Raw genomic sequence first — 11687 nt, 5'->3', positions numbered from 1 at the left:
GGCGGATGCGCTTGCTTGCAAACACATTTATTATTCAATAAACATTCCAGTCAGTTATAAGTGTGAAATTGTGACCAGCAATTTTGGTAACTTACCTCAAAGGTGTTGCATTTTGATATTTATGTCTCCTAAGAAATCATTACCATGATCAGTGTCTTGACTTAAATGAATATCATGAGCTATAAACAATCAGAATATGATGCTAATAACTTTATTAAAGATAATCTGCACAAAACTACCATTTCAGAAGTGGTGAATAATATAATGGTTATGTCACAGGTGTCAAACTCAAGGCCCGGGGGCAAGATACGGCCCGCCACATCATTTCATGTGGCCCGCGAAGACAAATTGTGCATCAAATTCGTGTCATTCACTTTTAATTTTTTTTTTTTTTTTAAATATTTGACCAGTTTTTACTCGTATGATTTGAAAACGAGTTATTTGTCAGTTTGTTTTGTAGCTTATACTGTATGTAATATGAGGTGCTCATACATTTATTTGGGCTGACAGTCATAATGGCCCTCCGAAAGAAATTATGACTACAATGCGGCCCGCCAAAAAAATTAGTTTGACACCCCTGGGTTATGTCAACAACAAAAAAACCTCCACTTTTGCAATGTCACTGAGTGGGAAGTGAATTCATGTTGCCAGCATCAAAATTAGGGCAAAGTATCCCTAACAACAGTTGCAAATGTATAATTTCCTTAAACTTCTATCGCAAAGTAGCAACAACATCGTCCATTTGTGTGTTTTTGTGTTTTGGAGTGTCGTGTCAAGCATTGAGTAGATAATGCTGTTTTTGGTGCCAGTCTTGCCAAAAACACTATACAGATAATCTGCTTTGTTAGTCACCTTCCGAATATCGGGGACACGGATGACAAATATATTCCTGGGAGGCCATGGCCACATATTACTAAAAGAGTCACCTTCAAAACAGCTTTCAGTAGCTTCTCACTGCGGGCAAGTCCATACTTCATCCTGCCAGACTGTATTTCTTAGCCTCTCGCAATAGAAATAGTAGAAAAAGTGACAAGCTCGAATCGTGTTCCCATCGAAATGCTAATAAATCGTTGTTGTGCAGAAAAATAGAAACACGCATGTGGGTAAATGCAAGGAGCCAGTCATACAAACAGACATGCAAAGATTTAGTAGCCATGCGTCACAGAAATATAGCCCGTGGTAGAAAACAAGCATCTGGCATCCATTACGGTAAACACAAAAGACACTTTGCCTCAAATGAGGAGAACACGCCTGCCGGCCACAAGTGTATTTTGCAGCAACTTTAGAGTAAAAACGTGCAATACAAGGGATTAGAGTTGCCGGTTGATAGATTCTGGTAACCTAGCAACAAGTGTCTCCTAGTGCGAAACTCCAAAGTGTAGGGGCTGTGTTCACTGGGCAATGTTGTGTGTTTAAGACAGAATGGCAATCAAAACTCCGCCAAGGCTTAAGAGTCAGGATTTGGATCTGAAACATGTTGTACACCCACTGCCTGAATTAATTTTTAGGCATCAGAAGAAAAAAATGTAGAATATTGCTCTGCGTGGCAGAGAACAGTGACAAATGAAATTGTGCAATCCATACCTGCACCAGAATTTAACTTGGACATTTGACGTCTATAGCCGTCAATGGCAGTGAATGAGTTAACCAGATTTATAGTGGAGCATTTTTCTGATGGGAAATAAAATGTTGCTCTTTCCCATCCTCGAACCACACAGCGCGTCGTGTTTAGCTCCTGCCCGGAAGACATGTATAAAAATTGGCCGTAAATAGCCACTCGCTTGTCCAACTAGCCTGTAGCCTGAGATGAATGTTGTTGAGTATGTGTCTAATGAGGAGATAAGTTGCCTAATGACTTCAACATTGATCAGCTCTCACCGGAATATGTGCATCCAGTCAGAGCTGTTTATGGGAGTGCGGCATGTTAGTGGAATTCCAATAGGATGCTTACTCATTATACTTTCGAAGGGGAATAGCTACGTGAGGATTAGAGACGCCACCCTTCGTCTCCAGGAATGGAGTGATAGTCGATACAAGGATGGAAATACTCAAAGTTTAGAAAGTGATAGGTGTTCTTATTTTGTGCAGTGTTGTCACCCTGACACCGATCAATTCCCCTCCCGCTGGAGAAGCCATGACTTCACTCGGAGTAGGATTGTGTTTTTCGTGCCACTGTCCACTGCCACCCCGCCTCCCTCCTTTTTAAAATTTCATTCCGTTGGTCAAAAAGAAAAAACGTCTCGGGATGTCATCGTCACTACCACCTGTGTGCGGCGGCACGGTCGCCTGTGGTGGCCGATGGAGAAATATTGTCACGGCACGGTGATTAGAGGTCCTGTTTATAATCCTCCCCCGCTCCGTCATTTTTCCACACATCATTACAATAATACGACAGGCTCTATTACCCCCTCAGCAGCCTTTCAGTCGCCGGGCTTCCTGCGGCGGACTGATGAGGATGCTTGGCTTGAGTCGGGGCCGAGGGCCTTCTTGCTGCAGCGCGGCGGCTTTAATTTCACGCTTTGTTAATGCCCCCCCTCCTTGCAAGCGCTTGCCCTGTCCAAAGCCCTCCAACGCTACCCGTAGGTCACGCCCCTTCCGGTCTTCCTTCTTCCCTCCGCCATCTGTTTCTACCTGCCCCCCCTCCCCTGCATGTATCCTACGTACTTTGTCAATGCCTATTTCACTCTCCCTCGGCTTTCTCGCGATCCCCCATCACCCTTACGATTATCTGCTTTCTCTATTCTTCATCGCTTCCCTCTCGCCAGTAAACGGTTCTTTCCCCCATCGCGCTCCCTGGCTACCACCTTGATTACTGCTGTCCATCTCTTTCCACCCCATCCTCCCTTTTAATTCCGATGTTTCATTGCATCTACCCACTCCTCCGTTTACACACTGCGCCGTCTGTGTTTGCTAAGCAGCAATAGAGGGTGGAAATCATCATTCTGTCAGCCGGCTTTTCCTGCATGACCGGCACGCGGTCTGAAAAATGGCACAGTAAGCAGAAAGTTTTTAAAATGCACTTTTCTTTTTAAGACGCAGGAAGAGGAGTGTATTTGCACCCAAGGACAAATGTATTGACCGATGTGCCTTACCTGTTCCTGCCATCTGTCTGTCTGTCCGTCCATCCGCCCTATCTATCTGTACTTATTGTCACAGCAATGTAGGTGTGGGCGAAGTAGCATCCATCTACATTTTCTCCAGTGGAGTCGTGGCTTTAACATCTGTCAACCTATTGACGTCCTCTATAGACACAGAAGGATGAATGGTCTGTGCTTATACAAGCATTTGTCTGTCCACCTTATTTACTGCCCATCCATCTGTGTCCATCCCTGATCAGGATTTTTATTCCAGCTGTGATATTCTGGAGGAACCCCAAAATAATGTTTACAGTTTGAAGCATCACCTGTTGCTTTGACTTGGATTTGACAGCCAGTGATTTTTATGGATTTCCTCTGGTAAGCCTGCTGATTTTTCCCCACTTCATTAGGGGTGATACACGTGGACGCAGCCTCAACTCCTGACAAAGCATGTATTCCCCTTGTATTTGTTGTACTTGAATTTGTTAAGATCAGCTTTTAGGAAAAAAAATAAAATGCTCAAACAAACTCACTCGATTGGATTGTGTTGATGTCTTTCTCATGTCTGCCGTCGCTCAGTAAAGGAAACTCAAAACGGTGCCGCCTCCCCTTCAATTCCTCAGATCTCATTTAATTTCCTCTCTCGCCTACACTCGGCGAGACGGAGTGAAGAGATGGAGGATGGCGTTATATTCGCTCGGCGCATGTGTCACTGTCACGGGGAAGCGGCGGCGGCGTCCGGGTAGCCAGTTAATAACGCTGTGTGAGGTCTGGTGATGGGGCATCATCAGGCGGCTCCGTGCTGCTGTCACGAGCCATTTACGAGCAAGGAGTTGCTCACCTTAATGGAATATTGGAGTCAATAAAAACAATCATGGCTGCCAATCTTTCTGAGAGCACGGGGAGGTTTTTTTCTCCGTACGTTCGTTTTGAAAGGGGTCAGCATTCATTAGGGATGCACCTAAAATACAAATTCTTGGCCCAAACCGAAAGATAAAACCGAGGGGGTTGAAAACCCAACCCACCCCAAAAAACAATTACGATATATTTTCTATATATATATTCTTTCAAAAATGTGAAAAAAATTTCACGGTCTAAATCTGCACGGATCTAGGCGGATCTCAAAGCGTCGATGATTCTTTTTTTAGGTGGGAATGCACGTCTGCCTCGGCTGCACGGGATACGGAGCCTTATCGTGTGTTTTCTCTCAGCACGACTCTTCTCGGTATCCACTCAATATCTTTTCAGCCCAGACCTTCCATTGTGCCTCCAAAAAGGGTCAATAGTTGGACAGTGCGACTTTGAGAGGCTTTCTGCCTCACTCCAGGACTCTACGGCGCTCAATAGAGAAAGCGGCACAAAACAATCCCCGGGGGCCGTTCCCAGATATCCGCCCATGATACCTAATCCGAGGGCCCATTAGCGCTCCTCCCGGCCATGGAAGAGCGTGGGCTCCTTCGCATTTCAGGAATTAAAAATTAACCAGCTAATATCCATTTGTCTGATGGGAGGCGGCGCGGTTGAAACGGCAGATTCCCCCGTGAGGAATGACTGCTGGAACCCAATCTGCCAGAGAGAGAGAGAGAAATGCTGACAGGGAGAAAGAAGAAGGATCATGCCTGTCCGTCACATCCATCACTTTCGCTGCCTTTACTGAGAGATGACCTCCTCGATAAAGCCGGTCTATTCCCGAGGCGTCACCTAGCGGCGTCAACACCTCACGGGTCTTACGCTCGCCGCTTTCGCAAGCAGACAGACGTGACACGCACTCCACGCGGTGAAGTACCGGTCGGCGAGTCAATGGCAGGATATTCACACCAGTGGGAATGTTTTGAGCAGATGATTGACAACAAATGTACAGGATATTTTGACCATTATTAGCGGATGTGGAGGGTGGAGATAGCTGGTCCAAAGCACATGGGTGTGTCAGTTTAGCACCATGCTGCCTCCTCCTGATCACGTCTCGGATCCTGGTACTGAAGGTCGAACCAGCCTGCTGTTGCTGCGAGGCCAGTGTTGGTAGTAGAGAAGAGAAATGCTTAGAAGAGAGGGACAGCCCTTCATCTGGGCAGGAATTTTCCTGCCTTTGATTTCATGCTTTTTTAAAATTTTCATTCAATAACTGAGGGTTCTTTTCACTGCTGCCAACTCAATAGCCGCTGCTTATATGTCCTTCATCCAAATCCCATCCCACTTCTGCTCCTTTCTGTCTTTGTTTTCCTCAATCGGCCCCTTTTTAAAAATAGATCCTGCATTTATGGTTTGGAGTGATTGTTCCGTTTTACCGCTTGGTGTCTGTTTGAGCTTAAGCGCATGCGTCACATCACGTCGTTTTTATTAAAAGTCTTATGTGAGATGTGAATGGCTCATTAAGCTTAAGAAGATGAGCTGAATTGTTGCCAAGAGACAAATCAGTACCTGAGCAGACATTTCTAATTGATCTTGAGTTTTACGACTCGTGTCAATTGCAAAAATGCGAGCATCAGAGAAAGTCTTGAACCCTGATTGCCGAGAAACGTTGATGAAGTCATTCTGCATTGTCAGTTCAATCGTCTTTTGTTGTAGGCACTATTGTTGTTAGGCTTTGTCATTTTTTTCCTCATTTTCCATCATGGTTTTCCTGTTGCCCACCTAATTTTGTATTTTTTTTCTTACTCTTCAGTTCTCTGGCCTTTATAACGTGGTCGCAATCTCAACCACTTTTTGCATAAATTTGCGCTGCATCTCTAGCTTAGCGTCACTGAGGAATTTATCTAATGCTAACAGAAATGTCTTTTTGCAGTGCTAGCTATTTAAAATCCAGCAAACTGAGATTGATGCCGCTGACCTAATTCTATTCTTTCATCTGTGTGACAACAATTTAACAGAAATGTACCCTTGCTCGCATTTTCCTGCCTTTGATACACACTGATACAACATTAGCATAATCTGTTCAACGTGTCCAAGCACTGGCGGAAGGCATAATCGCAATCATTAACATATTTGGCCGCGTCTTGGTTAATGATACAAAGCACTCCTTCGTGTGTTCTGGTCATTAACTTCCATTAACTGCCTTTTCCTGCCTCATTGAATCATCCGTTCATTTTTTCTTAAAAGTCTTGATTAAAACTCTGCTCAAGACTTTTGGTTAGATGTGTTATCCAAGTGCACCGAGGCTTTAAAGTTACAATCGCAGATCTTAATCTGAAATACATTTGAGTGCAGAATTTGTTCAGCGTCCAAGAACAAATTGTAATTGAAATTTTAAGCTGTAACGGATCAGCCTTTTTCATAGCATCTGAACTCTGGGCCGTAGGGGTCATCGGGAATTTCCTGGGCCGGTCAAACTGTCATAAATCCAAAACAATTGATTATGGCAGTCAATGAGTGTGACCAAACTCTAACATCGTATACCGAAACTGTCAATCAATCAATGAGGTAGGGAAAACTAAACTGTACAGTGAACATGATCATGATGAGGATTTAATTACAGTGCCAATTAATCTCATTACTAAAACAAAATCGATCTACATAAGTGTTTGTAATTACCAGATCAAAAAAAAAAAAAAAAAGTTGAGAGACGAGAACGTACACCTTATCTCCAAAAGAGGCAATGGGGAATTGGAAGTGACAGATTCTTCCAGATGGAGACTTTAATGGGCTTTTTTGTTTTCTCTGTGGAGTGCGAAGGGAAAAACTAATTTGCAAGTGTTCCATGAGATAACAGTCTTGTGTTTTAAACGCCAAGTGATGCTGAATTCGGAGGAATGTGATTCCACTTTTCCAGAGGTAATCAAAAGCAATTACGCCGCCTGACAGAAAATGGATTCGAGTTGCGGCTCGACAACGCAGCGGGCCACCAGTCTCATATCGCCGGAATTATCACTCATCATTACACGTTGTATGGAAACCAGCCTGAAACCAGTAATTGTGCACAGGCATGTATTCCAGGCAAGTCAATAATTTAGTTTTCACTGTCAAAGTTAGCATGTGATTATATCTGAGTCCATGTGGTTTCTGTGTTAACTTGCAGTCATTTCCTCCACTTGGATTTTTCCGTAGTTTTGTCAGCCAAATCCAAAATACGGGTTGATGACTGTTGTCGTCTGGCTAATATGCTAACACGAGCAAATTCAGCGGGGAAATTCAGGAGTTACAGAAGCAAAATCATAATTCTACTTTTTTTCCCTGCTCTGAAAAAGTTGATTTTCCTTTTGAAATAAATCATCATTTGTTGTTTTAGGATCAGGGCGAGAAAACCACAACAAGTTAACGGCTGGTAGATGACTGAATGATAACAATATTGCTATTTGATATTTTTTGGACGCTTCTAGCGACTAATTATGATAAAATGTGATATTGTTACCCTCAAATTTTATATCCTTTTTTTTTTTGACATCTTGTGGCACGGCAAAGTAACTGCAAAGTAACCCTGATAAATTAGCCTTCCAGCCGTCACTTATCAAGTGAGAAGGCTCCGGGACCAAAATGAATCTATTTACATTAATTTCCCCCTTTCTCTTATTTCCCCACAGAGATCAATAAAATATTAATAAAGCAGGTGCAGCCAATAAAAGGGATCCCAAGTTTCTTTCCCAAGGTGTCACGCTCGCAAGCCAGTTTGCGAGGTCCGACGTCAATGCAGTAAATGAGAACCGAGTGAATGGATGACCAACGAAAGGAAGAGATGCTCAGTAGCTCAACTTAGGTTGAAGGTCTACTTAAGAGTGATATGATAGCGCTGGTGTTGTCAATCAGAAAGGCTAAACATCTTCTGCAAGGAATGTTTTTTTTTTCTTTTTGGCAAATACACTGCATAATGGCTTGCTTGGCCTTATCAATAATGCTCTTAATTGTCTGAGAGGAACACTGTGTGCTGGCCAAGGTTATCATTTGTGCACTTAAGAGGAGATAAAGTCCCTCTTAGTAGCTAACTGCAGGGTTCACCGTAACCGCCATATAGATGAGACTCATTTGGGATTGTTCATGGACAATTAGGTCTAAACGTATTTGGACAATCAGAGTATTTTCTCTTCTTCCAGATTTCAATTAAGAGGCACCACAACACAATACTGTTTATTATTTAGCAATTGCAGCCATTCGATGGAGTCTTTCAATTTTCCAGGAGCTCAACTATGTTTTGATGCTTGTATTTATGATTAACTGTAGTTATGTTGGGAGATTTTCCTTGTGATACTCTCTCAGATACACAAACCTATTTAGTGTATGTAGAACAGATTTGGTAGAAATTGGATAAGTATTTTTTTTTGAGGGGGGTATTAAAGAGACAATGCACATTAAGTCAATATTATATTTCGTAAACGCGCTCAAGTTCGCTAGGTTAGGCTGATTTTCAGCGGCAGATGGAAAAGGCTGCGGTTCAGTGGAAGGTCCACTGAGTTAATGATTGATCATGCTGAGGTGAAGAAAGGTGGGTGTAGGTGAGCTGTTAGAATTCTTAAGACATTCAAGTTCCTCATTAGGGGAGGCGTCACCTGCATGGTGAAACGCTTGAGTGGGTACGCACTTACAAGGCAAGTCGAGTCCCTGTGTCGCCGTTGACCGCGTCCATGCTTTCTTGCCAGATGGTTTGATGGCATTATGGATTTTGCAATGCTGATATAGCCTTGGTACTTTAAAGATGAAAGACTTTTTGACGACACAAATGCTTTGCTTTTTTTAATTATTTTTTTTTGCGTGAAGTAAAATGTAAAGTAAAAAGCGGATGTCTCCGCCTCCGCCATCTCTTAAAAAACTATTTTCAGCAAAAGAGGCAGGCAAAAGTTGGCCTGCTTGTGCGTATAAATTATAAATTACAGCGTTGCCCTGAGCCTTCACAAGGTGAGAGCAAGGATGACAAATGGGATTTTAGTGGGGAAAGATGGGTTGGGGAAGGGCATTCTATTTGCGGGAAGTAATGTAATGGGCATTTTATGCTCTGAAGGAATCTTGTATTTAATTTGCTCCAGAACCCCTCATTGTTCTGTGTTGTATTGTTATTTCAATGCTCTTGTTTAAGTGGCTTCTTATGTGTATGGGACAGTTTGACACACTGCGTGTTTACACTTGTACTTTATTCCAATTTGAAATAAAAATGGATGTATGTTTTTCACAACACTTAATCAATAAATGACTCATTTGTCGATGAAGCATAACGTGAGAAACAGTGCCTTTGGAAACAGCGAGCTGTTATTTTCCCCTGGATTTCGCGAATAGTGCCGAAGATTGCCGAGTGGAGCCGAAGCCCCTGCCGGTCGACCGACCGAAGCAAAGTCGTCTCTCCTCCGAGGCGGCGAGAAGCGTGACTGAGGAGAGGCTGGGAGACATACTCGACTCTCTCCCTCTTCTTGACTTAACTACTTCATTGAGGGAAGCGGGTGCGTATATTTTAAATGTCCACCTGAGCAATAACAGAATACTTTTGTGTTTTTCGGGAGGTTTTTTCTTTTTGTTGGGGGGGGGGGTTGTGCCCATGCGCATGTGCGGGCACCTAATAGATCCGCTCACTTGTCTCCACGACCGGGTTGGGGTAGGACCTTGTCTTTCTTTTCTCCTTACATACTCTCAATTCATCGCAAACCCTTTGGACTGTTTTTACTCTTTCAATTTTGGTCCCCGTGACGTGGATTTCCCCTCGCTGGCTCCGAAGTGGAAGACGCGGAACGCCAAAGGTGGTGGAGGGGGGGGAAGACATGCCAACGTCGGCGGCGACAACGAGGAGACTCCGTAAGTGCTCCGCAACCAATTTGCTTCTTTAACTTAACTTGTGCTGGCGGTTGTTGCTGTGCGGGTTTCGGGTTTGGTTTGGGGGGTGTCACGGAACAGTTTGGAGCCGGAGAGGGGGCTCGGAGGGGTGTAACATTTAGCGAAGGTCAGCCCCGGTGTTGCTGACCTCCCGAAGCCGCAACAGCTAATGGCGTACCTGTCGTCGAGTTAATTTTCTCGAACTTTCCGCACACTTGTCGTCATTGTTGCGATTAAATTCTTCCCTCTTGGTGAGTTTCGACAACTACGCCGCGATACTAGTGCGGAAAAAAATAAAACGGAATATTCGCCCAATGAGTTTAATAAGCAAGCCGTTAATGACGTAGCCTGCTCAGGATTTAAAATAAATAAACAAACAGATAAATATATAAAGAGCCACAATGGTTTATCCAATGTTGTGAAACGTGTCGTCGTCTTGTTCATTAAAAGTGTGTGATTGTGGATGTGAGTGCGCGTGCATGCCCGCAGTCGTGACGTCACATGCATCAAGAAGAAGCTGTGAATGTTGCTGACACCTGTCAATCACCACCACAATGCCTTCACTTGTTCTTTTGTCTATAATTGTGCTGATGCATAGATAGAAGCTCAGTAGTGATAGCCCACAGCGATCCTCAAGGCTGGATCCAATCTGGGAAAAGAAGAGGATGGAGGAGGAGGAGGAGGAGGAGAAAGGGGAGGATGAAGAGGAAGGGGGGTGTTTTTCGATGCACACGGGAAGGTTTTAGAGCGATGCCCGCGGTGTGCTGCATGGCAATCTTGCAGGTTGCATGCGGAATCATCCCCATAGTCGAAACCCGGATGGTCTCGCCAACATCATGCAGACATCAATAGAGGAGAGTGTAGCTTTATAGTTTCTTGAAATTGCGTCAGATGCATCTAAAAAGAAGAAGAAGAAAAAACAAAGCAAGGCCTCGGCTGCTTGTGCGGGATTCTGAAAGCTGGGCTTAGCCTGTTTCAAATGGGTGACCTAACGTCTACTGTCCGCAAAAGGCATGGCATGTTGATTCCACTTGGGGCATGATTCACACTCTTTGGATCATGTGATGCAATTTGGATGTGCATCATGATAGCCTCAAGAGGAAAAGAAAACCTAATAAATTGGATCTCTTCAGAGCTCTGTGGTGAAATTAAAAAGAAGTACATTTCTACTTCTGTTAGCACTGTTTTTAGCATTAGCATTCAAAGCCCACAGACGACCGATACGCCGTCTTCTCGAATCATTTTGAAACCAGTTCGAAACACTTCAGGATGTCGGATTTAAAGACCAAGCGCACTCCGCGTGCCCCGCTTAACCTTGAGTTCCTGCGAGACAAAATGGTGCATTGTCATTTAGATTCATGGTGGCACTTTGTTATCAAGCTGTCCTACCGCTGTGTTCTGCTGACTACATTACAAGCGCCATACGAGGCCTCAGTCTACTGTAAAACATTGCGCAGGCAGCTGGTGCTATTTGGATGTTGTTATACGGTGGCCAAATATTCCACCATGTAATCCTCCAGTGCGCTATGCCGCAGAAATTAAATTTCTTTTCCCCCCCTCGTGATCGTTTTGCTTTTTATTACGGCACGCTGTGTTGATGCAGACGTTTTGTGGGATGTTGGTAGTTGCTAATGGCTCAAAGTAGGCGTTGTGGCTCAAGCTTTAGAGTTGCTGTCGAGGAATCGGGAGGTTATTATTTGTTTGCTTGGCAGCCTGCTGAGGACTTGCTGAATGCGTGAATGATTGTTGTTGGCTGACACTTAAAAGGAAACAGTTGAATTTTCAGCGAATGCATGCTTACAGTACATTGCAGTACTCAATTGGCCACTTTACTTACTTGAGGATGCATTTATATTTAGAGGTGTCAAAATGAATCGACGAATCGAC

General features: G+C 43.9%; 1 protein-coding gene across 2 annotated transcripts in view; it reads left to right on the top strand.

Moving 5' to 3' along the window:
* The first annotated feature begins 9541 nt into the window (after positions 1 to 9541).
* Positions 9542 to 11687, top strand: part of LOC119137578 (receptor-type tyrosine-protein phosphatase F-like) — a 115544-nt gene continuing 113398 nt past the window's right edge. Inside the window, exons 1-2 of one of the 2 annotated variants that reach the window (XM_037277004.1) lie at positions 9571 to 9585; positions 9706 to 9782. The gene's annotated coding sequence lies outside the window, so the exon portion shown is untranslated. Of the gene's footprint in view, positions 9783 to 11687 lie in introns of both variants that reach the window. The other variant, XM_037277003.1, reaches the window with a different exon arrangement.

Source organism: Syngnathus acus, chromosome 17 (genome assembly GCF_901709675.1).
Source record: "Syngnathus acus chromosome 17, fSynAcu1.2, whole genome shotgun sequence".
NCBI classification, from domain to species: Eukaryota; Metazoa; Chordata; class Actinopteri; order Syngnathiformes; family Syngnathidae; genus Syngnathus; species Syngnathus acus.
Note: the sequence above shows the minus strand (reverse complement) of the source record. Positions and strands in the feature narration are given on the sequence as shown.